The following is a 24418-nucleotide window of genomic DNA, read 5'->3' as shown; positions in this document are numbered from 1 at the left end:
TAATTTGTTCACCCTGCACTCTGTGGTCCTCTAAGGGAGATTACAGATAGCTGGAGGTGTGGCAGTGCTGTAATTGAGGGACAGAGGATGTGTGTGTGTGTGCCCTAAAACTCCAGCTAAACACTAGAAATCTTATTACTTAAAGACAAGAAGGGAGCGAGTAAAGGAGGGATGGAAAAAGAAGACAAATTGGATTGCAAAGGTAGGATGGGCTTGTTTCAATCTTCCCTTCGCAGCTTAATTTGCTGGCTTGAGTCTGATATCACCCATTAAGCCATCAAAGCATAATACTGATTCTTTTGTATCCTGTTTTTAAGGCTGATTTAACAGGCAGGGTGCAGAATTAACTGAGAGAGTGAACAGTTTTGAGCCTGGTTCCGGTGAACTCCAAGCTGTACTGTAGGAAAGTGCTTAGCGATCTGCAGAGGCACTTGCAGAAAGTACCCGGGTTAATCTCAGGGAGAGGGTTGAGGTAAATATAGAGAGAGAGGGAGAGAGCCCTAATAGGATTAGTCTGAGTCACACAGACATGCGTCACTGCACATGAATGCACAAAAACACGCACACATGCATACGCTCCTTTGAATAATACATGCTTTGGATATGTGACCAAATGCACACAACACATGCTGAAGCTGTTTTTTTTTTTTTTTTTTTAGGTAAGCCTAGAAACATGGCTGTACTGTACAGGTGTCGATGTAAGTCAGTTATGCTTCTCTTATCATCAACTGTGATGTTTGAGAGCAAGAGATCTCAGACCGATCTCAGACATGTGGTGAAAGCATCATCTAAGAAATTAGTATACCTGAGGTTATCCATGAAGTGGGTCTGGCAGTTGGTGGAAATGGCCTTCTGGCAGTGTGTTTGAGTGTGATTGCAAGTGATATCGAAGTGGATGTACACTGTTACAGTGGTGGATGCTGATTTTTGGCCAAACATTCAAGTAAAGAGGTGAGGATGTGTTGAGGTAATCAATGTGAGTCACACTTCAGAAAGCTCCAAGCACTCATATTACAACAAATCGTTCCTAAAATTGGCTCCGTTTGATGTAAATAAGGGGGGATAACCCTAATATGGTCACAGCAGCTACAGCTCCCACCACCTGTTCAGGTCTTTTGATTGCAAGAGGCTGCCAATCAAACAAATATTTGCTTAAAAGAAATAATGGATGAACTGAGGTGCTACACCAAAGCCTACTGTAACATAAACATGGATTATTGTGAACTGTTAATCATGCAAAGCTACTCTCGCAGAGGTCATGACTAAAAATGTCTCCCTTGACTATAATTTCTTTAACTAATTAAATGTTTTTGTTCTAATCCAACAACAAACTCTTAATCTCAGATGCAAATATCATGAAACTGTAGGGCAGTCGGTGTAGAATGAGCACGCTTCACTGGTCAGCAATGTGTAAGCCATAATGAGTATAAACACAATGAATGGGGAGAAGTAATGGTGGCTTGCTGTAACCAAAGCTTACCATTATGTAGTTACAGGGCAGGCAAACACCAGTGGGCACTAATTAAATAACTCTCAACTGCATTTCGGGACATTCATGTCTGTGCTTAAATAAAACTGTAGTGTGCCAATAAAGGAGGCAAAGCAGATACTTTGATATTTTAGCCACTGCAGCTTTAACCACAGCTGGCAGCGTGTCAGTGCTTCCATGTACATTTAACTGAGCTTTGAGGTGCTGATGCTTTAGCGTTTCCCTGTTTCAGCCTAACTTAAATCCAGTGGAGAAAAATTGTCAACCAACCAATCCTTTCATATCAAAGGCGTTAGTCATCCTTTGGTAAAAACAAAGCAAAAAAGACACACTTTGAAAACACAGAGAACAGACAAGACGTTAGAGGTATTACAAAAAAATCTATATTCATTTGTTTTAACAAACAAAAATGCAACCAAAGCTGCAAGTCTGGGTTAAAACTGCAATACGAGCTGAGAACTAAGGAAATACAAAAATCAATCCTGCTGTTATTCAAGTGTGAACAAATCCTTTGGTAACAGGTAAAACAGATACATTCATCGGTTACAAATAAGTAAGCCTAAAATTCATCTCCCAAAACATAACATGTAGTAAATAACAATGGCTGCTTGGGCCTAAATTAAAGATCAAGGTATTAAGAGTCAGAAAAGGCGAACAGAGGTGATCCCCAGCCACAGACTGAATATGAAAGATGAATGTAGCCTCAGGGTCTGAAAAAGGAAACCAGTGAGAATGATCTTAAACTGACATTTTTCCCCCCAATGGCCAGCAGAGAGCTACTCGTTCTTCTACTTCTCACTGGTTTCAATCACAGTTTGATTTCTTATGACTTTCATTTTGTAATTATTGTTAATTTTAGACAATAAAGGATGAAAACCGTAAAAAAAAAAGCTGAAGCATTCAAAATACTTTTCTAATGTCACAGTGGCCCACACAATCTTCCCTATACACTCTTTTCCCAACCTGGATTTGATCACAATATAAATATGAAGTTTCACACATGAATTTACAGGAAATTGATATATATTGATATCATTTATCAATATGTTAATATGGTTTTTCTTATTTTTTAGATTTGCTGGTTTATTTTAGTCCTTCTAAACTCCAAAAGCTGTTAAACTGAAACTAATGAATGACCTAAAGTCTCTTGGTGGAACGGATCCATCCAGTGAAGACGGATAAGTGGCCAAACATGCTGGGAACCATATTGGGAAATGTTTTGGTGATTGTTTTCTCCAGAGAGAGAATTTTAGACAGTAGAAGAAGAAACGTAATATAACCTTGTTATTCTTTAGGAGGTCACATTTTAACTCAGAACATACTGCAGCTTTAACGTGTGATTTAAGGAAAGTATTGTTGAAATTGCTCTGGACAGTTGAAATATTACTGGAGTGTCTTTTAGAGACATGCAAAACTGCATGTGAAATTCTCATGTTAAAAACTATTAAGAGACCAGCAGTGGTCAAGGGACGTCTATGGGATGTAATAAATAAAACAAAAGCTGACAGCTGACTCTTCAAGAGTTAACTCTACATCTAACCTCCTCTCTCAAGAGAAAGATTCAATAGTGAAGAGAGAAATGTTTAAGGAAAAATAATTTGTTCCTCATCAGCCCATTGTCCATCTGTTCCACTATGACTCCTTTATTCCACCGCTTTGTTAGATTCCCCCCATATTTTCTATTTCCTCCCACTATCACAGCTTTGCTCTATTTCCCTCAGTCTTATCTCTGAATGCCAGAATTCTTTCTCTCTAACTCCTCCTCAAATCTTCCCTCCTTCATCACAGCTCGTCCCGTGCACTCCAGTTCTCCAGTTCAGATTGCAATACGTCAGAGTTTTGGGCTTCAAAACTCAGCTCTTCTTGCTCCTGAGTTTTCCTGGACTTGGCTCGGTCCCAGTCGGTCCTGACAGACTCGTTGTCCCAGACTACTGATGTTTCCGTGTCACTGATGTAGCCCGGGTCTCCTGTGTAATGGGTTGGATACACCAGAAGCGGCTCAGCAGAAAATGCATGCAGGTCCCGACGCTCAAAGTGGTCCATGTACTCTGATCTGATGAGCGAGACAAGCGGGATGTGATTAGATTTTACAAGAGCGCCACAGAAAAGAAATCACAAAGAGGAGGCAGATAACAGGAACAAAGAGAACACGTGGAGAGCAGATGGGTTATACTTACACTGGATGTTTGTTGTACATGACAGGAAGGAACTCGTCAACAGGCAGCATCTTGCTTAGAGGATCTGCCCCGAGGAGCTTCTTGGCTCCTTGTAACGACAACATGTAGCCAAGAGTCCAGTAGGAATAGTCGGCCTCCACCAGATTGTGGATGTTTGGTAACGACTTCTCTGGATGGTGCACCTGCATTCGTTTCCGCCCAATATAACTGCAAGAGTTGTTCACATATAAGAGGCACAGATCACAGATTTGAAATGACAGCTAATAACAGTAAATCTACTCTACTGTCTTAACAACTCTGCTGAATCCAGATGGAAGAGATGGCAGGCATCAGATTTTAATATGAGCCTTTTAGTTTTATCCTCTTGAATTAACTTAGTGAACTTATATTTTAATTAGCAACTAAGAATCAACACACAGATTAATACTGTTTCAATTTGTTTTAAAACCCACTGTGAGCAGGCACACTAAAGCGCCACTGTGTCAAAGGTTCCCTCTGTGATGCTTCAGAACATTAATGTAAAATTCTGCAGTAATGGTCCAACTGTGGAGGACAAGTACACAACGCAAAACCTTGTGAACTACTCCTGCCCTGATGCGCCTTCTTGGGGCTTGGACACTTGCTGGGAAACTCGCATGAACAGTGAAGATTAGGGTTGGGTGATATGTAAACATTTTCCAACCGACAATTGTCAGTCCAATAATTGGCGATGGGCGATACATGTGCGCATGTGCAGACTTTTTGATGGGCGGAGCAATGTAGTCATGCACGGACTGATTTGCGCATTTACAACACAGAAGAAGTCCAAACATGGACGAACTAATTTCCCCCAAAATTAGGGATGTCAGCGTTAACCACGGTCATCACAATTAAAATTTTTAACGTGCTCAACCCATCTAGAGTGCAGAATGAGCAAACTTTGGACAAACTGCCCGAAATGCGTTGACAGGGACATTTCAGGGATTTTGACTCAGTCTGCGCTCCAGATGGTTCATTCTTAATCGCAATAGTTGTGATGACTGCGCATTAACGCTGACAACACTAAAATAAAAAATAAAGTTGCCAATTTGGGATGAAAGAGGTAAACCTAAGGATGTAACCAAAGCGGTGTGCCGCTTGTGCAGACGTATAGTGCGAGCAAAGTACTCAAACACGACTAACTTGCATGAGCATGTACGTGTCCACCATCCTGCTGAGTATGCTAGGCTATCACCAGCTTCTGCAGCTCCATCAACAAGCATTTGGGCGTATTCTGAGGAGGGTGCATTTGCTCGCAGATGAAAGAGGGTGCTGTTAAAACAGCGCTATTATTTTTTTTCTGTTGACTGCTTCTATTAGCTCCATCATTATTAGCAAACTTACTCATGGGCAAATAAATAAATAAATAAATCGCCCTTGTAAAAACGATCACCGATGGGCTCAGCCTATCGTCGATAGTCGATATATTCGTCCAATCGGCCAACCCTAGTGAAGATGTGCACTGGTTAGCTGATACTGGACATCCACGGTGAAATTGCAAATGGACACAAGCAAGTAGGCAGAATGGGACCCACATCCCTTTCTCCAGCCAGTCAGTAGCAAATGCATCAATTAGAACGTTTGTGCAATTATAGCCTAAAAATTACTTCACATAACAATATTGAAGTTCGATTGATAATTTCCACTTAATAATGTGATTGTAATAAATGTTTGTGTTTTAACAACATTTTTTCACACTCGCATAGCGGGGAACTCTTAATAAGATATCAATGAGTCTCTGCTGCCACTATGACAAAGAACCCAGCAGCAAGAAAATTCAATCAATTCCTCCTCAGCTGTTGAATTAATAAGAAAAAAAACAATATACGATCGGGCTTTTAGAAATACTAAATATAGTTGCAGCTCAGTTCAAGCAGACTTTGCTGCAATATTTGAAGGTCGTGTCTAGATGAGTCTACCGAACAGCTCTTATTTCGGATAGTTTCAATGAAAATGCTGTAGGACGGTGCTCAGGAGTGGGATGCTACACTGGATTATTCCCACAAGTGTTCTCAGCATCTGACTGGTGGCGTCTGAGATATCGTGTGACAGATGGCTGGATTTCACTGTAGGGGGATGATGGAGATGATAATCCTCTCTGTTTACTACACTGTGTATTCCCTCAGTTCATTGAAGCATCACTCACATGAGATCCCAGTCCAGCTTGTGTGATGTCACTTCCTGCAGCAGTGCCTGAAGGCGACGTTTGAAGAACACTTCAAAGCGGAGGTCGTCCTCGATGACCAGAGAAGTCTGGAGACCTCGGTCTACTTCTGAACGAAGACATATGGACATGGAGCATTACAGCGCTGCCAATATATCGGTGAGCCTGTGCATAAAATCCATCGTGTACTTAGGTGGATTTAGATGTAAGTTTGTTAAATCCTTTTTGACCTTTATGGGTCCTTCGTACAAAATGATTGCAAATGGCTAATTTTCTATAATTACACATAAAAGCTTGTGTGTTTGTTCATTCTCCCAAAATAACAGGAGTGGCTGAATGCAGCTGGTTTAATTACTATACTGACTGAGTGTTTTCCTGACAAACAGTGCAGCTAAACTATGAAGTCTTTTATAAAGTTTTGGGGTTTTTTTAAAAAAGATGCTTTATGAAAACTACCAGTTGACCATGTAGACTGGGCGCACACGACATAGGTTACAATTAGGGAACCAATTGGCTGCTAACTATTTTTGATGGCCTCCAGTGTAGCCAGGTATCCAGATAGTGGATATCCGGTTTGTGACTTCCCGGTTATTGTTTGCAAATATAGATACAATGAAAAAGGCTCATGAAAACGCAATAAGTCACTGGTTTTGAAACTGCATTTTGCAAATACAGTCCCTTAATTGCTCTTCATGTGGACTGTTTAAATGCATGCAATCAAAGTCTATTCAAACATGATTGGTAAATAGAGGCTGGACAACAAGAGAACTCGTAATTGGAGAAAGCTACTTGTCTCCTTTTCTTTGCTTATACATCCTACATAATCACATGCAGATAGCATTTCATAGAGATTACATGCACTGCAATGCCCCTGAGTAGATGCATCCCGGGTTTGCCTTGCTTGTAATTCCTCTCTCTTTCCTTGCACTTTTTATTTTCTCATATGGTTTATGTAGACAATACAGCAAGTATATTACCATCATGAAAACATAAGATTTAACTTCAAATTTGTCCCAAAAAAGCAGCGCTCTCATTGAAACATATAGAAGACAAGTTTATTTGCTGCTCAACCACCTTTCCTCACGCAATCTCAATTATTGTGTTTTAACAATAAACCTTATCTAAGATGTGCAGGTAGACATAATTGCCTTAGGCCAGCTCAAGAGTCTCACCTCCTTCCAGATGTTGTAATGAGACAAGAAACAACCCAGTTCACCCTTGGTTAGAGGTCGACCGTGATAAGGGTCTTTGTATCCTGGCAGCATCTTAATCCCCATAGACTCTAGATGAGACTTGTTCAGAGCTCTGAGATAAGAGATGGACATTGAGATTAAATATGGAATCGATACTCAAATGAAACAGTGAATAAACATGTACAACACAAATATATTCGTAAACCATACAGGTATCAGGACTGACTGCAGAAACAAATCAATTATGAATAACTGAATAACAGCCTAACTTTTGGACAGCCTCACGCAAAGGTTAGAGACATAAATAAGCGAAAACTATGTGGGAATCTATAAATAAGAGCAAGCGACCAGCTGCTTTTCACCTGGTTGTTTGTCTCAGCCCGGGCTCACTACAGTCAATTTACACTGCATGTTGCAGAGGCACAAATCAGGAAGAGACAAGCGGTGGGGGAGGAAGAAAATGAGAAACGTACTTGCCATCCACAGCAGCAACAACCTTACAGCTGATCTCCTGCTCGTACAGAGTTCTCAGCATTCGCTCACGACGGTCAGCTCTCCGCACCAGATTTATCATAAACACCTGGGTGCACGCAGATGCAAAACACACACGTCTAGATTACTGTGCACGTATTTATGTGTGTGAGAGAGTGAGAGAGACTGAGAGAGCGTGAGTGAGTGTGTGTGTGTGTGTGTGTGTGTGTGTGTGTGTGTGTGTGTGTGTGTGTGTGTGTGTGCGTGTGTGTGTGTGTATACCTCATCAAAGCCCATCTTGTTAGGCTGCTTGGGGGAAGAGACAGGAAGCTGGAGGGCTCCAATGGAGGATTTTTTACTGTCAAAGAAAAAAGGAGGGGAGGGAAAAAAGAGAATGAGTAATGTGTTAGAACAGGAGTTCCCATAATGTGGTTTAGGGAACAGCAGGGGTCCACAAGATAGTTGTGAGGGATTCCCCTATGACGCTGGAAAAACCTACAGTTTATGTTTTCCTTTGATTTCCTTTGATGCAGTATTTTGCAAGATACTGGTAAGTATTAAAACCGTGTTATTATCAGGTTATTATTAGCTTGTATTAGTATTCGTTGTGTGGTTTTCACCAGAAATCCCATTTGTCTTTCCTTTTCTAAAAGTGATACTTACATATTTTATTCATTTTCAACTCTATATTTTTATTCTGAGATTATGCTAGAGTAGCTTTTCATGATTCACAGTTGAGAATAATTCATATGTAGCGTATCTGTGCTTTCATTCTCTTTCTGAAACATGCCTCTTAGCTCTTCTCCCTTAAAGGCCACCCTCCCTCTTAAACTGTTTCCTGTTTGGCTACCCCTCACAAACAGATGGTACTGTACTCTGAGCTGCCGTCTGAGATGACCATATCATCATGCCTACCATGCTCATTTGTCAAGAGTTATACAGCATATGGCACTGCTTTGGTAGAAGGTCACACCGCTCTAACTCAGTGCAACTTCACATTTATTTTGTTATTGAGGAAACAGCAAAAGACGACAGTTGGCTGGCGTGAGGATTTAGTTTTGATGGAAAATCTTTAAATGCAACTCAATGCTACAGACCAGACAGAGGCAAGCGAAAGATGTCTTGGTACCAACAGATCATCGTTTGAATATAACTAGCTTAAAGACTTCTGAGACATAAACAACTTTATTTGCCTTAATCACAAGAAAACTTGCACTCAACGAGTAAACACAAACAAATACTTCTGCATTTCTGAGCGCTTTGATCTTTTGACTCACCCATGACTTCAAGGTGAGTATGCAAAAAGCTCTCTGCTTCATCCTGCAAGGTAGCAGAGAACGCATTGGCACTGGGAAATGCCCATAAGTCTCCTTGTTGCATATATACATCTGCACATCTGTAGGGCAAAAGATGAAAAACATGCTTTACACTTTCTTTTAGAAAACTTTAATGGACCTCACCACATAAAAATCCAGCTCTATTGAGTTTAACTCACCTGCCATGCGAGCTGAATAGGCAAAGACAATGACATCATCCAGGGCCCAACTGTATTCTGGGTGTGGTGGATAAAAGGCCAGCTGACGGGAGGCCTCTTTTCTAAGGTCCATCAAGTAGGTAGAGTGGACCATTGGTACAGGAAAACAGCCACGACGCTCCTGCCTGCGGATGGGCATATAAGCTGGTGTGCGCCTGTAGTAACCCTGCAGGAAGTGCAGAAACACTATGTGCTATAGTTACAAACCGCTCTCAGCTGTGTCCAATTTATAAGGTGAGCAAGAACCTGAACTGAAGGACTGGGACTTGACTTAAAAAGTTTCTGAATGCCTGTGGCACTTCGTAGGAGGTTGAAATATCTACATATTTTTCAAATTTATGACAAAAGACATTATTTTCTAAGAGCAAATCTTAAAATTCTGGGTTGCGCTGACATGGAAAAGACATTGACTGATTGCCTTCTGGTTACAGGCCTATTAACTGATACTGAAGGAAATGTTCTTTAGAGGAATCAGACTGTTGGCTGAAGTTGGTTTATTTTGTCTAGAGGACAGGCCAGCGTCCTCATGTCTATTCTGATCTGAAAAGAAACAAAGATGAGTTCTGAAAGGCATCCTGCCAAGCAGGAATAGATCACTGACAGCTTGTGTGATGAATCAGATATGCTGTCAAAATCATGGCAACAGTGTCTGCATACTCAGGGAAACATGTTTCAATTCAATTCAAAACAATCTACTTTGGGTAATAAATGAAAAATAAATAAATAAAGGTATATATTTACTCATTTGAATAAACAGAGAGCAGCAGTGGCGTCTGGTAAGCAAGTGGTAGCAAGTGGCGAAAGAACAAATAATAAAAAAATGACTGTTTATGCTGTCTGTGTACCGACATGTTATGTTAAATATTATACAAGGTAATAATCAGTGTTGGGGAGTAACGGAATACATGTACCGCCGTTACGTATTTAAAAAAAATATGAGTAACTGTATTCCGTTACAGTTACCGTTTAAAAAGGTGGTATTTAGAATACAGTTACGTTGTTGAAATGAATGGATTACACGGCGGTATTTTCCTGTTTCATAAGGCTATGCCCTCTTTATTTTTGGTTTCCACGCTGCATTAAGAGGCTCTAATGCCTGTGTCTCAATCTAGCGCCCATGTCACCTCTACTTGCAGCCCGCATAATGACGTGAAGAAATATTTTTAAAAATTATTCACAAAAATTATTTAATATGAAGGCAATAGGCAGAGTGTTACAGAGTGTTACATGTAGCTTCATGGGCAGTGTAGTCCGTGCTGCAGGGAGAATGGACTGCCATACCCGTTATGTGTCTGTGAGCGAGGGAGGGAGAAAAAGAGACACAACAGCTGTTGTGCCAAAAAGCGATTACCTGCCAAAAACTGATTTCCAATGTTTCCGTGTATTTTTTATGTGTAATATCTTTATGTGTTTGGTAAATAGACTTCGGTGAACAGTGTTTACAAAGGGGTTATATATAGAATTAAAAAATTATCTGTTTTTTCAAGTATCTTTACAACTCTGTGTTATTGTACTTACATTATAACTGATCCAGTCCTTTATCCCCACTTAAAATATTTGTACAGAGCTATTGTAATATTTGCTGCCATTTCTGCTGTCCTCTTGGTCAACTTACTTTTACAAAAGAGAAATTTAATGAGATTTTTTTAACTGCATAAATAAAGGTTATATAAAAGTCACTGCCAAAAACTGATTGCGGCTTCTACCTTGTTACACGAATGTTGTTTGTGGCTCAATATGACTTTGTGTCATCCATGAGGGATGCATTTGACATATGTTTCACATATTATAGCCCAACAAGTTACTTATAGCAGTTTAAATATGAGCAATCACTTTTGGCAAATACCGGAAATCAGTTTTTGGCAGACAATCACTTTTTGGCACAACAACGGAACCCGACGTATTAGCCAGAGGTCCCTTTACTACGGTTCGGAGCCGCGGACCTGTTTTATATACGTGCGGAATAGTTTTCTATATGAGATCGCTGCAAAAAGTGCAGCCTTACCTAACGTCCACCCTACTGTTACTCATTTTATATTAAGATTTAAAAATCTAGTTGGTATTGGTATGGCGAGTAACCTTCAGTAAAAGTAATAAATCTCACAGCAATAGTACATTCATGTAGTTAGTAAAAAGATAATATATTAAGTAATTAAGTAATGCAAAGTATTCAGAATACGTTACTGTCATTGAGTAACGTAACGGAATACGTTACAAAATACATTTTGGGGCATGTATTCTGTAATCTGTAGTGGAATACATTTTAAAAGTAACCTTCCCAACACTGGTAATATTACTTCACCAGACAAAGCAAAACGTTTAATTTCCTAAGGAATTCCACGGCATATAGTCGACAGCCACTTTGTTAGGTACACCTTGCTAGGGCAGGATTGGACCCCCTTTTGCCTCCACAGCCACCTTAATTGTCCATGGCATGAATTCAACACAGAGCAGGAAACATTCCTCTAAGACTCAGATCTATGTTGACACGATAGCATCACACATTGGCACAAATCTCTTGTTTCCAAAGGTGATTGAGATCTGATGACTGTGGAGCTCATTTGGAGCTCATGGACCACTGTGGGTATAAAGCAGGGGTCTCAAACTCCAGTCCTCGAGGGCCGGTGTCCTGAAACTGTCCCTGGTGCAACACGCCTGAATAAAATTAGTAGGTCATTAGCAAGAGTATAGAACTTGATTGCATGATGAAGTGGCAACCATTTACCCTTAAATTTCAGTAAATGTAAGTGTTTGAAAAAATGTACTTCTAAAAGTACTTTTATTGCACCATGTTCATTCACTCATGGCTGAAATGCACCTCAGCATGCAGTCAAGTTCTATAGAGTCTTACTACTGACCTACAAATTGCACTCAGGTGTGTTGCAACAGGGACACATGGAAAAGTTTCAGGAAACCGGCCCTCGAGGACTGGAGTTTGAGACCTCTGGTATAAAGGGATGGAATGGGTCCAAAGTGTTACCACTCGGAAGAATGGACACAAGGCAAGATGGATCCACGCTTTAACGTTGTATTTTTCCAATTCTGACCCCACAATCCAAGCGTTGCAGCAGGAATCGAGATTCATCAGACCAACACTTTTCCAGTCACCTACTGTCCACTTTTGGTGACGCAGCGCAAATTGTAGCCTCGGTTTCCTGTTCTTATCTGACAGCAGCATCACTTTCAACAGCTTCAAAGTTCAACATGATGTATGTTCAAATATGTTCTTCTGCAAACCTTGGTTTCTTTGTAACGGGTTGTTATTTGAGTCCGTTCCTATCAGCTTAAAGCAGTCTGACCATCCTCCTCTGAGCTTTGACATCAGCAAGCATTTCTATCCAGCGAGCTGCTGCTCACTGGATAGCTTCTCTTCTTCAAAGCATTCATTGTAAAGCCGTACAAGCAGGTGTACCTAACAAAGAGTATAAAGCACCTACACATCAAACACACTCCATTCACTACGCTGGTAATAATAAAGACTCTACCACACCTTCAAATTGGTTAATTTACAGTGTTTCTAAAGTTAGGTATTGTCCAAATATAATTTCCTGAAGCATAAGAAAAAAAACACTCTGTAAATGTTCTCCTAGATTATTTTTCAGTGTTTGGAGGACGGCAGGAAATGTGTTTTTCTTTTCCACAGCAGAAATATTAAAATTTTACAGACTATCAGTAGCCAACAAACTAAATAGTGGATTTCACTATTCATCCAGGATATAAAAAGAGGTTTTTAAGACACGTTATAAAGAGACTAACCTTGATAACAAGGAATATTCAGATTGAGGGACGCTAAATCTAATAGCTTTTTAAGGCCACTTTGATTAAATTTAAGCTTTTGCATTTACAAAAAGGCTTAAAAAACACATTCTAGAAGTACAGCATTCATTTTTTAAAAAGCAAAGAATTTGTTGGACAAAAACTAAGCGGAAAATTACAAGAAAATTATAAAACACTATTTCCTTTCAAGCAACTGACCCCCTGGCTTAGGTTCTCCATCCTCCCAAGCATAAGAAAATGACACATAAATCTTATCTATCATCTGAAGACATTTGAAAAATGGATTTAGAGACGTAGCAGCAATTTCTCAAAAAGTTAAGATCTTAATTTTGCATCAATTTAAGGCTTTAAAGATCTGAAGACAACCGATGATGAATAATCTTTGCGGTCTCTTCTCTTTGTGTCACTGTGATTAAAACCTGAAGCTAGCAGAAACTTAATTAAGTGTTATAAATTTAACGACGCACAGAAAAAGGAAAAAAAAACATCCAAGAGATGCACCATCTTGTGGTTTATCATTTCGAGCCGTTGGATAATAGCATTTTCTAAATACTCTTATTGTGCTATTGTGCTTATTGCATTTTAGACTGTTCTTTGCCATCTGGTTTTCACAAATTAATACATTATTCACACATCCAAACTGCTAACAGAATGCATAGCATGTGAGATACCACATAGGCAAAATTTAAATGGGGTGTAAATGGATAGCAGCTCAAAAGAAATCTGCAGTACCTGTGAGGTCATGCCGCACCAGAAGTTGGAGTATGCAGCTCTGGACTCCAACATGGGAGCTACAATGGTCTTGTTTTCCCTCATCAGCTTCCACAACACATCCTGATTGGTGAGCAGATTGTCACAGTCGGCCACCTGCGGACAGACGAGAAGGGCACAGTATTGACTATCGCACACAAAGGTACACATGTAAGCACCCAAAATGTCAGCCATTGCTTCACAATAATTGACTGAGCCACGGCAACATGGCTTGATCATTAGACACTGCAAGCATAGGCCGCTCCTTCTTAGACCTTTTCACCTCAAAGCACGTAAGTTTTATAAAACCCTTACAAACAGACTGCACTTGTATTTGCTGTAGGCTCATTTTTACTGAGCTTCTGTTCCGAATTGATTTTCAGGGAAGATTTTTTTTTGTTGTTTTCTGTTTTTTGTTCCGTGCCAAAGTCTTTGCCTCATTACATCTCAACAGCGACAACAGATGCACTCCAACAAGTGCTCCCAGACAACTATGTGTGTGTATGTCTTCAGCATAAAATGTATCCTCTGATATTGGCTTTTTGCACATGCACCTTCAGTACACTTACATTAGGCATTGATTTTCCAAGTCTCTAGAACTCTACTGAAAGGACAAAGCGTAATTCCTCTGAAGGATATTCCCTCGTTTGGTGTTTGGATGATGGTAGCAAAGAGTGCTGCTAAACATATGGGTCTAAAATCTTCTAATTACTTTGTGCATATGGTTCACATCGTTTTCATACTCATCAAGCTATTCAGCGGCTCCTTGTGCTTTGTGAATGGGGGTATTGTCGCTATGAAAGAGACCAAGTGTTTATTAACAGGATAAAGGTGATTACTGTGCAACTTTGTACCGATTACCATTTTCACTTCCCTCTATTGGGACAGCTGGACCCAATCCATGCGAGCAGGAATATACACCACAGCTTAACAGAACCACCAGACCCCCCCACAGAGCATTCAGCGTTTTCCTTTAATTTGCCAACCATATGTGCCTTGGCCTGTGTTTGTCCCAATAAGTCATGCTCGTGCTAGAAATGTAGCATAAATGTAGTTAGTTTAAAAAGAACGTTTTCTCAGGACTCTATGCAGTACATCCCATGATTCATTCAACAGCTTGCAGAACCATCTTTAGCAGCCGTGGAATAATTGTTTTTCTGTTTAAAGAAATTCTGGCCCACTCTTCTTTACAACGTGGCTTCAGGTTTGTGGACATTCATTTATTCACACCTCGCTTAAGGTCGTGCCACAGCATTTCAATTAGGTTGAGGTCTGGGCTTGTGCAACCACACTTTTTTTTGTAACAGATTTGCTGGTGCGCTTTGCATTACTGTCATGTAACAAGACCCAATTTGGGTCAAGCTTTAGCTGTCAGACAGCCTCTAGCATAGCATAGCATTCAACTCAGTGCAAAAAAAGCCATAATCATCATCCCACCACCACCGTGCTTGGCAGTTGGTATGAGGTGTTTGTGGTGATCCTGTGTTTGGTTTTAGACAACCTATGCATTATGGTCAAACATCTCCACTTTGGTCTCGTCTGTCCAAAGGATACTGTTCCAAACTCTTGTGGTTTATGCAGCTTTGCATGAAGACTATCTTTATCACATGACTGTATGTAATACTACAAGGTAGGAATTCGTGGCAAATCTTTTAAATTACTATATCTTACTTACAACTCAAATATTAATAAAAAACAATGCATACCTATCTGTTTGCCTAATATATGAAGAAATTATGTAAAATAGTCCTATCTCAAAGTACTGGCTAACTGGCCAAAAGTTTACTTGTACACAGGTATTAGCACGCAAGAGTTCTGAATAATAATGGTTTAAAACAATAAAATTGTATAATACATTGAAAACTTTACTTCTTGTGTCCTTTTGCATTGTCAAATCGAAACAGCTCTAACAAAACAGCAAAAAAAAACCCCAAAAAAGACAAGCTCATTTCTGGCAGTGTGCCATTCAGCCTTTAGTTACCAGGTACACGGAGCTGGAGTTGTTTACAAGTGCAAAAGCACTGTTCTTCCCTGAACTAGGGTTTTAAAACTATAAAGAATTTAACATTTGACACAACAGCATTAGTAAAAATGTCAGCCTGAAATTTGCATATTTTGAATTTTTTACCTCAGTTCTCCTAAGAGATATAAGCATTTGTGGATAATGTGGATGAGTGGCTGTTAAGAGAGTGGAGTGTCATGAATCAGTGTATTGTAATTTTCACAGATATCGCCTTATTCACAGAGCTGAGAGCACATAGCTGTAGAGCTGCAGAGTGGATGATAGCATACCAGAAGATAGTCTGCCCATATCTCACGGGCAGTGTCCAGCGCTGCCTGACGGAGCTTCATTACATGTTCATAACGGAGATTATTCCAGTGCTTGGGCCCCACCTCATCTTCAAAGGCACTGAGGCATGCAAAGACAGACGCATTAAGTAATGTGCACACCACGCACACACAAACACGCACAGAGACCCATTGTCACACATGGGCACACACGTACCTGGGTTCATCTTCGGGTCTCCACTCCACATAGTGGTAATAACTCTGGACCTTGATGAGCCACTCTCTTAGGATGGCTGTAGTGTTATCTATGTTGTGGTCTGTCGCCACCCTGTGGGAGTAATGACAGGAGAGTAAAGAACAGTTCTGCTGGTACCAACAAGTATTAAGGCTTAATTTGGCTTTAAAGGGAGATGAACTTATAACATGTATCATTATGTGTGAAATTTATTATTACAACAATATACAGTATATTAAAGACATGTTGGAATAGCATTGGTCCCAATCCTAGCATTAATAAGACAAGGCTGTGAATCCTAGGAAAACTATTTTTGGTCGGTGTCGCTATAAAATTCTGTTTTATTGGGTCACTGACTACATTTCAAACAACCACAGTAATCCCTGTACATGATGTACTTTTATTTATTAATATTCGCTAGCATTTATTATTCTGCCACTCAAACAGCATTTTCTCAGCAGGAGCCCTGTTGTTTTCTCTTCTGTTCTGTCTCATTTACTGCAGTCAGCTAATGTCTCTGCATAAATAGTTACACAAAGCTTCTGCTTTTGGAAGAAGAAGGATCCCGTTCAGTTTTATACACTGAAGTATGGAGGTGGTAGAGAGGATTATAAATTGATTATTGGTTGTTTTCCAATCAGGATTGCGAGTTGTTTCCAAAAATCAAGCGGGAAATGTTTCATGCATTAAGTAATAAAGTTCAAATAGTTTGCAACACTTGACGGTGCACAAACTCAACATTTTAATATTCCAAAATCATACAGAAACGAGCATCAGTAGATCAACACGTCTTGACTGGAATAAAGCCATTTAATAACTAGGTGAAAATTTCAAATATCAATCAACAGTACAAAATATTTCAGCCTTTTAATTCAGTCATTTTAGATTTAATTACCCACCATCTATTTATATGGCACCAATATTTTTTTATTGTAAGGTAAAGCCCCAACAAAAATCGAAAATGGCATAAATGGAATAAAAACCTCTGATAACCTTAAAAAAAAAAAAAAACTATTAACTGTAACACAACCTTTTTTACCAACATATCTTTGTCACCTTATAATGCTATTATGGTGTTAGCAAACTAAACCTTGTTAAACATTCAACAGAGTTGGATCAAGTTCAGCATTCATTCTAGACATAAAGGACTAGGTCTTCTAGTCCTGGTGAGGAAAGATTTAGCATCATTAAATTAGCTGATACCTGTTTCTGTGTTTTGCACCTACAGTTTATTAATGCATCTTGCTAACTAGCTTTAGCTGATAAATTGGGATTCAACCTTTTTATCCACATACGACAGTTTCAAGAAAACAATAACAACATGTAAGTGGCTGAAACACCAACACTGAGACTTCAAATACAGAGTCAACAACCAGTGGGCTGATACAATGGCTACGTGTTTTATACTGTCTGTGCTGTGTACTGGTTAATCACAAACTTTGTCTTGTGAAACAAAGCAACTAGAACTCTGAAGGAAATGAAACAAGCTGAAAAATGCTGAAACAGCCCACAGAGCTAAGATGTATGATAATATTTGGGTGGTAAGCTCAAAGTCATTGCATAAGCCTCTGAAGGTTTTTTATCCATGGTCACAAACCTTCAGAGGCTTGTGTTGGAACCTAAAATTAATGTATAAGTAATGTATATAATAAATATTAGTAATACATGTTAATATCAAGCAAGGTCATTTTTCATGTGCTGCAGCCTGGCATTCTTTCAGCTGATGACATGGGGATACTCTACACATTCTCGTCCCTGACATGCATTCACCAATGCAGATTTCAATTACAGTCGAAGCTAAAAGGTTGGATTGCATGTCTTTAGATTATTGCACACATTCCACTTTGGTCCTTTACTACTTATGCTGTCCTGTGCCTGACTGCCTTTATGTGACTGCCTTGTGATTTCTGTAAGTAGGCTTTAGAAATAATTCTTCAGGCTTCTTAAAGGACATTCTGATCTCTTCTTTGAATGCCCCGAACCTGTTTCCTTTTATTCCATTCTCTATCAAAGTGATCCCACACTGCATTAATAACTTTGAGGTTTGGACTCTGGGGAGGCCAATCCATGGCTCAAAGTTTTTTATTGTGTGTGTGTGTGTGTGTGGGGGGGGGGTTATCTAAGTATGCTTTCACTGCATTGGCAGTGTTTTTAAAAAATGAAACTGTCGCCAATCAGACACCTTCTAGATGCTGACAGTACTAACAATTACATTATATTAGAAAGATCTCCACTAGCACTGGGTGAAATGCAGCACTAAACCACGATAGAGCCTCCATTGTGTTTTACAAATGGATGTAGACAGTCACTGTTGTACCTGTCTGTTGACTAAATTTTTCAAATTTGGATTCATCAGTTCATAACACCTGTTGCACTAATTTTCAGATGTGTCTCAGGTCCTGTGTTAGTTCTTTCCTGGATTTGTTAACATTTGTTAAGGTTATGTCTTTAAGACACTGTTTTGACCTTCTTGATTAAAAAAAATGTTATTTTTCATACATTCAGCTAAAGAAATTACGTGTTTTTTTTGACAGGCTACTAGTAACAAAATGTCTAAAGATAAAATTTAAATGAGATATTTGCTAAATTGTCTGTTATGTTTAGACACGACGCTGGTTCAACACTTGAGTTGGGTGTCTGTTTTATTAATGGGTGAGTGTTAAGTGGCTCAACAAACAAAATGAAAATGACACAAAGACTAAGCTGAACATGAGTGAAATGTTCAAAGAAAAATTTGGCAATGAATATGTTGATATTTAAAGAGTGCAGTTTAATGGCAACCTAAGACACTTTAGGACTTTGATAGTCTGAGCCTGGAGGACAAATTCACAGTGCATAAACCCAAAAAGAGAAAAAAAACTAACCCTAAAGAAAACAAGCATGCTCCTGGCTGTGCTGCTCGTCTAATGGACATTTTGGGGGATTGGAAACAGCAGGATCCTCTGCTGAACACTTTTGGGTCTTAGCGAGAGACAGAACTCTCATCACCAGCGATGATGCTGACTGATAAAATCTTTGACATCAAATTTGACATTTTCTCTATATCCAAGTTCAAGCTCCACAGTGAATTAACAGCTACACTCCTACTAGTGCTCAAAATGAGACTCCCAGCGCTGCTGGAAGCAGTGCAGGGCTACAAAAGGATGTGACCTTGAAGAAGATAACAAGCAAATGTAAATCAGCTTTTGATTTTCATACGCTCAGCTGCTGAACTTTTTGAATGCTCTCATAATCCTTTTTATGGTCTTGCTGTCATTTGAGGTTCAAAGCGTCACATCACTAATATCAGGTGTGGACGGGGAAAGACAAAGGCAGACAATAGAGCCACAGAAGGGGAGGGTGGCATTCAGCTGCTCTCTGTGCTATCATAACAAATCTAAGTGTGTCAGGGAGGGGCAGAGACAAAGACAGAAACACAGACAGAGCGTGAAAGAGGGAAAGAATGTGTAACACGGCAGAAATGGATTTAACTCCAACCCTGTCATGTAATGAGTGTCAGTCAACGTGCTGCTGATGTTAGCCTTCCCATCTGTCTGTGGCGTTTTTAACACAGCAGTGTCATCTCAGCACCTACATGTGACCAGCTAACCAATCTATCTTCTTCTCCCACGCTCTCTCTCTGCATGTGTCTACTTCTTTTCTCTCTGTTGGACACAAATTTCTGACAGCTGTGAAGTTCTGAATGGCCAGAGGTAGTGAATTAAAAAGGGTTTGTGAAAAATAAATATGTGTGATTGCAGAGCCATGCCTAACGGATATGAGAGTGCTAGGGAAAAAAAGGCAGGAGGAGGAAGATGATTTATGGCTTGATGATAACATCCCCACTGCATGTCCCTGTAGAGCACACACACTCACCAGTGTGTGTGTGTGTGTGTGTGTGTGTGTGGCCGTTTGCCAAGTATTTCATCTTAACCTGTCACGTTGATAACTGCAGACATCGACAGGTGGCAAGCCAGCAGCTCAGAATATGTCTTTCACACTGCATTTCAAAACTTTTTATATCAGCTCTTCCACGGAGAGATGAGCTATGCTGTATATCAAAGCGAGCCCGCTGAAAACTGGCTGCCACATGGGCATGGTTAAAATCAGGCACAAATTTCTGGCTCAGACACAAGGAAAGAAGCTCAACATCCAGGTTGGTTTGTTTGAAGAGGCACACGGACACTTGAATCCCTCGTTCTGGGGCTGATGGAAAAAGTTCAATTCAGCATTTAAATGAAGCACGGCATCCTCTGATCAAACAGCCATTTCACAGGAGTGACTGATGTTTAGTTTTAATTCCCCTTCCTGCTGTCACATTAAACACAACTCTGCTAGAGGCGTTTAGCCCCTCATTTTCCTTCATTAGACCACTGGATTGCCAACTAGCATATAATCTAACCTGTCAGGTGTGAATGCTGATGAAAAATTTAAAAGAATCTCTCAATTTTCAAGAACAGATCTACTGGCGGGGGATCACAGGAAGTTAGCAGAGCTGGAGACAGGAAAAATCTAGAAGGCTGGGGGCTGGGTGGCAACAGAAAAAAAACAGCCTTAAGGTAAAAGAAGATGAGTCCTGCGGAGGCGTTTTAATACACGGGCTCACATTCACAGTCTATTGTGTCTGGTTGCATTGTAAAAGATGTATTCAGAATTGTTTTAAATACTAGTTTTGTTTCCAGACGACTTTGGGAGACGAAGATGAGGAAGGGGAAGAGGGAGGGGAAAGAAAGGGGAGGGATAGGGGAGAAAGAGAGGGACTATGAAAGAGAAGCTCCGTGACTGAATGGAACTTTTCATGGGCTTGACTCTGCAGGCGGAGTTCGCCCTCCCTGCTCTGCCAGCTCAGGTCCACACAGTAGGGGAAGCCACGCTGCTCCCAGTTGCACTCATTTCATCACTGGTGTCATTTACAAAGATAAAGCCCACGCTGCATATGTGTTCCCACAGCTTTAGAACACAGCGCCCCCATCTGATCGAATCTCACAAGCGCACGCGCAAACGCACGCAGAGTTTTCCTCTATAATTTAAACCCGGGCTCGACGTGTCTCTCGTGCGCCACTGAGAGCTTACAGTGAATCCCATTTTGTTCTACTTTACTGTCAGCTAGTTCCTTTAATACGTTGACATGACACACTGATGACACTCACCACAGCGCAATGCGGTCCTTCGGGTAGTTCAGGCGCTCGATGGTTCCGAGGAACAGCGGCAGAGAGTGCGCCGAGTTGCGACAGACCAGCGCGATAACGACCCGGGGAGCGAGGATCGGAGACTCGGGGCTCCAGCGCTCCTCGGGGAAATAGCCCCAGCTCCGGCCCGGCAGGAGAACGAACAGCAGGGTAAGCAGTAGCGAGGTGACCCGGTGCATGGCAGGGGCGAGTAACTCCTAGAAGCCACGGCGGACAGAGAAGGAGACTGGGGGATGTAGTAGCCGAGGGTCCCGCTGTTGTATTATGCCGACAGTGTGTACATGGCAGAGGAGCTGGCTGAATTAAAGGGCAGGTCTTGACTGCTTTAAGGGGAACTCTCTGCTGTCCAAGGGCCGTTGCTTCGCAGCCGCTATGCACCACAGTTACAGAGAAAATTAACTACATCCGTGAGCTACTGACAGGTTAAGCTAGAATGAATCCTACCTATATATATAAAACAACCTTCTCTTTCCTATAAGGCCGACTGGACTCACACTTTGCCATATGCTGCCCTCCCCTTTAAGAATAGATCCAGCTGTAGCAGATGGAAAGCCATTTGGGCGTGTCGGATGTGTTGAGCACACTGCAGGCCTGTTATACCTCTGCAAAATATCGTCCAGAAACTCTAAACTAAGGGGATTTACGCTCTGCTTTGGAGCTACTGTTTGATTTACAACCTAAATAAAACCTTTCATCTCATGCCGTGTCCCATAATCATGCACCTGTTATACCCAAGTGACAATATAATCATGATAATGACAATAATGGTGATTTTTGTATACATAAATATTAATTACAGAGCAAATAATTAAAATCATGGTGTACAGCAAACCTAAGCACCACCAGACATTTTAGTGATTAACACTAAACTTGAATGATTAAAATGAAAGATATTAGTGAGAAATGATTCCCGGATCTCAACGTGAGAAGAAATCCGCAGGTATAAGATTGCGTAATTGGCCAGTGTTGAGTCTTTTTGCTGGAAAGTGGTGGCGCTGAAGGTACTGCAGTACCCCCTAGTGGATAGAGATGACCTACATGTCCACAATTACAAATGAAAACAAAGTACAACTCAGACTCCATAAGCTACTTTTATTTTTCCTTATATTTTTTATTTTTTTATTTATTTTTTGGCTGCTTGCTTTAGTGGTTGCCACAGTGGATCATCTGCCTCCATCTCCTCCTATTCTTAGCCTCCTCTGTCACACCAACCCTCTGCATGTCCTCCCTCACTACATCCATTTATCTTCTCTGTGCTCTTCCACTTTTCCTCCTGCTTGGCATTTCTACAAGAAGTATCAGTATAACTACCTTTGTCTTTGCCATCATATCAGCTAGTACTCTCTGTTTACCAGCTATAGCTTACACCTACTCTCAGCTCTTCTCTTCTAACTTTCCTTCTCTCTTGTCGCCTCCCCCTCTCCTCTTCCTTTGTCTTCGGCCAACAGTACCGTAGTTTCCACAGGCTCCTTGTTGGCCAGCAGCACCGGAGGCGATCATTGTTAATCTCCGACCAGTGCGGAATGGGACCCTCCTTACTGGTGCTCTTTAATTTACAGTGCACTGGCTTGTCCCCACATATACATACATACATACATAATAACATTTTAATCACTATGAATCCAAAGTAGAAGTGCGCTTTTGAAAGCATTCAGTATGGCCACTTTTTAATGGTTTGATACAGCAATCCATTTCTGTTATTAAGCATATTATTAACTACCTGTTAATAATAATCACTGATCAATGCATTTATAAACACACAGTACTCGCAAAAGTCTTGAAGTATTCCTCATTTATTTATAATTTGCTTAAAAAAAGACAGACTTTATTGTTTAAGTGGTCTTGAGCAATAGTCTTCTGTGATTTCTGAAGGTCTTTTAAAGGTTTTTTTTGGACATGGGTTGTGCTTTAACTCATTTTTAGACCAGAAGACATAGCAGACAAGGGTGTCACTGTTGTATTATACTGACATGAGGTTGGATTGGAGCTGGCTGAATTAAAAGGCAGGTCTGAACTGGTTTCAGGGGAACTCATTGTTGTCAAAAGGCCATTGCACGCCAGCTTGTATGCACCACAGCTACAGTAAAATTGAACTGTGAGTGAGGTACTGAGAGGTTAGGTTATGATAAAACAAATCCTCCTTATATATTCAAACAACCTTGTCTTTTTAATGAAGCCATCTATACTTTCCCTTTGACATATGCTGTCTTTAGGCGCTTTGTTAATAGCAGCCTATCACGGACAGTGACTGTCTACAACCATCTGTAAAACACACCGGAGGTTCTGAAATGGTTTGGTGCTGTATTTTAGCCAGTGATATTGGGGATCTTGTGAAAAGAACTCTGGAACTATGAATGGATACATTTTAATCTACCATATTATATCACCTGGAAACTGTCTGTTTGGCAACAGATTCATGTTTCAGCCTGAAAATAATTCCAAATGCATTCACAATGCATAAAAAGCATAAATTAATATAAAACCACACAGTGAAACTATTAGTTATGGATTGGCCTCCCCAGAGCCCGGACCTCAATGTTACTGAAGCAGTGTGGGATCATCTTGACAGAGCATGGAACCAAAGGAAGCCAAAATTCAAGAAGAACTTTGAAATACCATTCAAGAAGCCTGTAGAACAATTCCTGAAGACTACTTAAAAAAAATTACAAGTTTGCCTAAGAGAGTTCAGACTGTGTTGAAGAATAATGGCGGTCATACCAAATACTGACTTTCAAGCCCTTTAAAATTGTACAAATAATAATTGTATAATATATATATATATATATATATATATATATATATACAATGAAACTGCCTTTCATAAGTTATAACCGTTGTTGTGCAGTGTGCGTTTACTTTGCCTATATATGTTGTCTTCTGATCAGTATCCATATTAAATAACAGCTTATTTGGTAACTGTTTTATCAGCATTTGTGGAAATCTGCCTTTTATATGGTGTCCAGCTGCAATATGTCTGTGCAACCTTTAATTTATATATGTTTTCTTACATGGTTTTACCTTCACAGACAAATATGAGCTTTAAATTTATATGAACTGTATTTTACAACGTATTTATTCTGATATTTTTCATATGGTGCTGAGGGTGTCATCCTAAAGTCACACATATTGTATCATCCTCACAACACCCCCACA

General features: G+C 40.2%; 1 pseudogene; it reads right to left on the bottom strand.

Moving 5' to 3' along the window:
- Positions 1–1864: 1864 nt before the first annotated feature.
- Positions 1865–22005, bottom strand: LOC134623009 (procollagen galactosyltransferase 1-like; annotated as a pseudogene).
- Positions 22006–24418: the final 2413 nt, after the last annotated feature.

Source organism: Pelmatolapia mariae, unplaced genomic scaffold (genome assembly GCF_036321145.2).
Source record: "Pelmatolapia mariae isolate MD_Pm_ZW unplaced genomic scaffold, Pm_UMD_F_2 NODE_ptg000333l+_length_74057_cov_1, whole genome shotgun sequence".
Lineage (NCBI taxonomy): Eukaryota > Metazoa > Chordata > Actinopteri > Cichliformes > Cichlidae > Pelmatolapia > Pelmatolapia mariae.
Note: the sequence above shows the minus strand (reverse complement) of the source record. Positions and strands in the feature narration are given on the sequence as shown.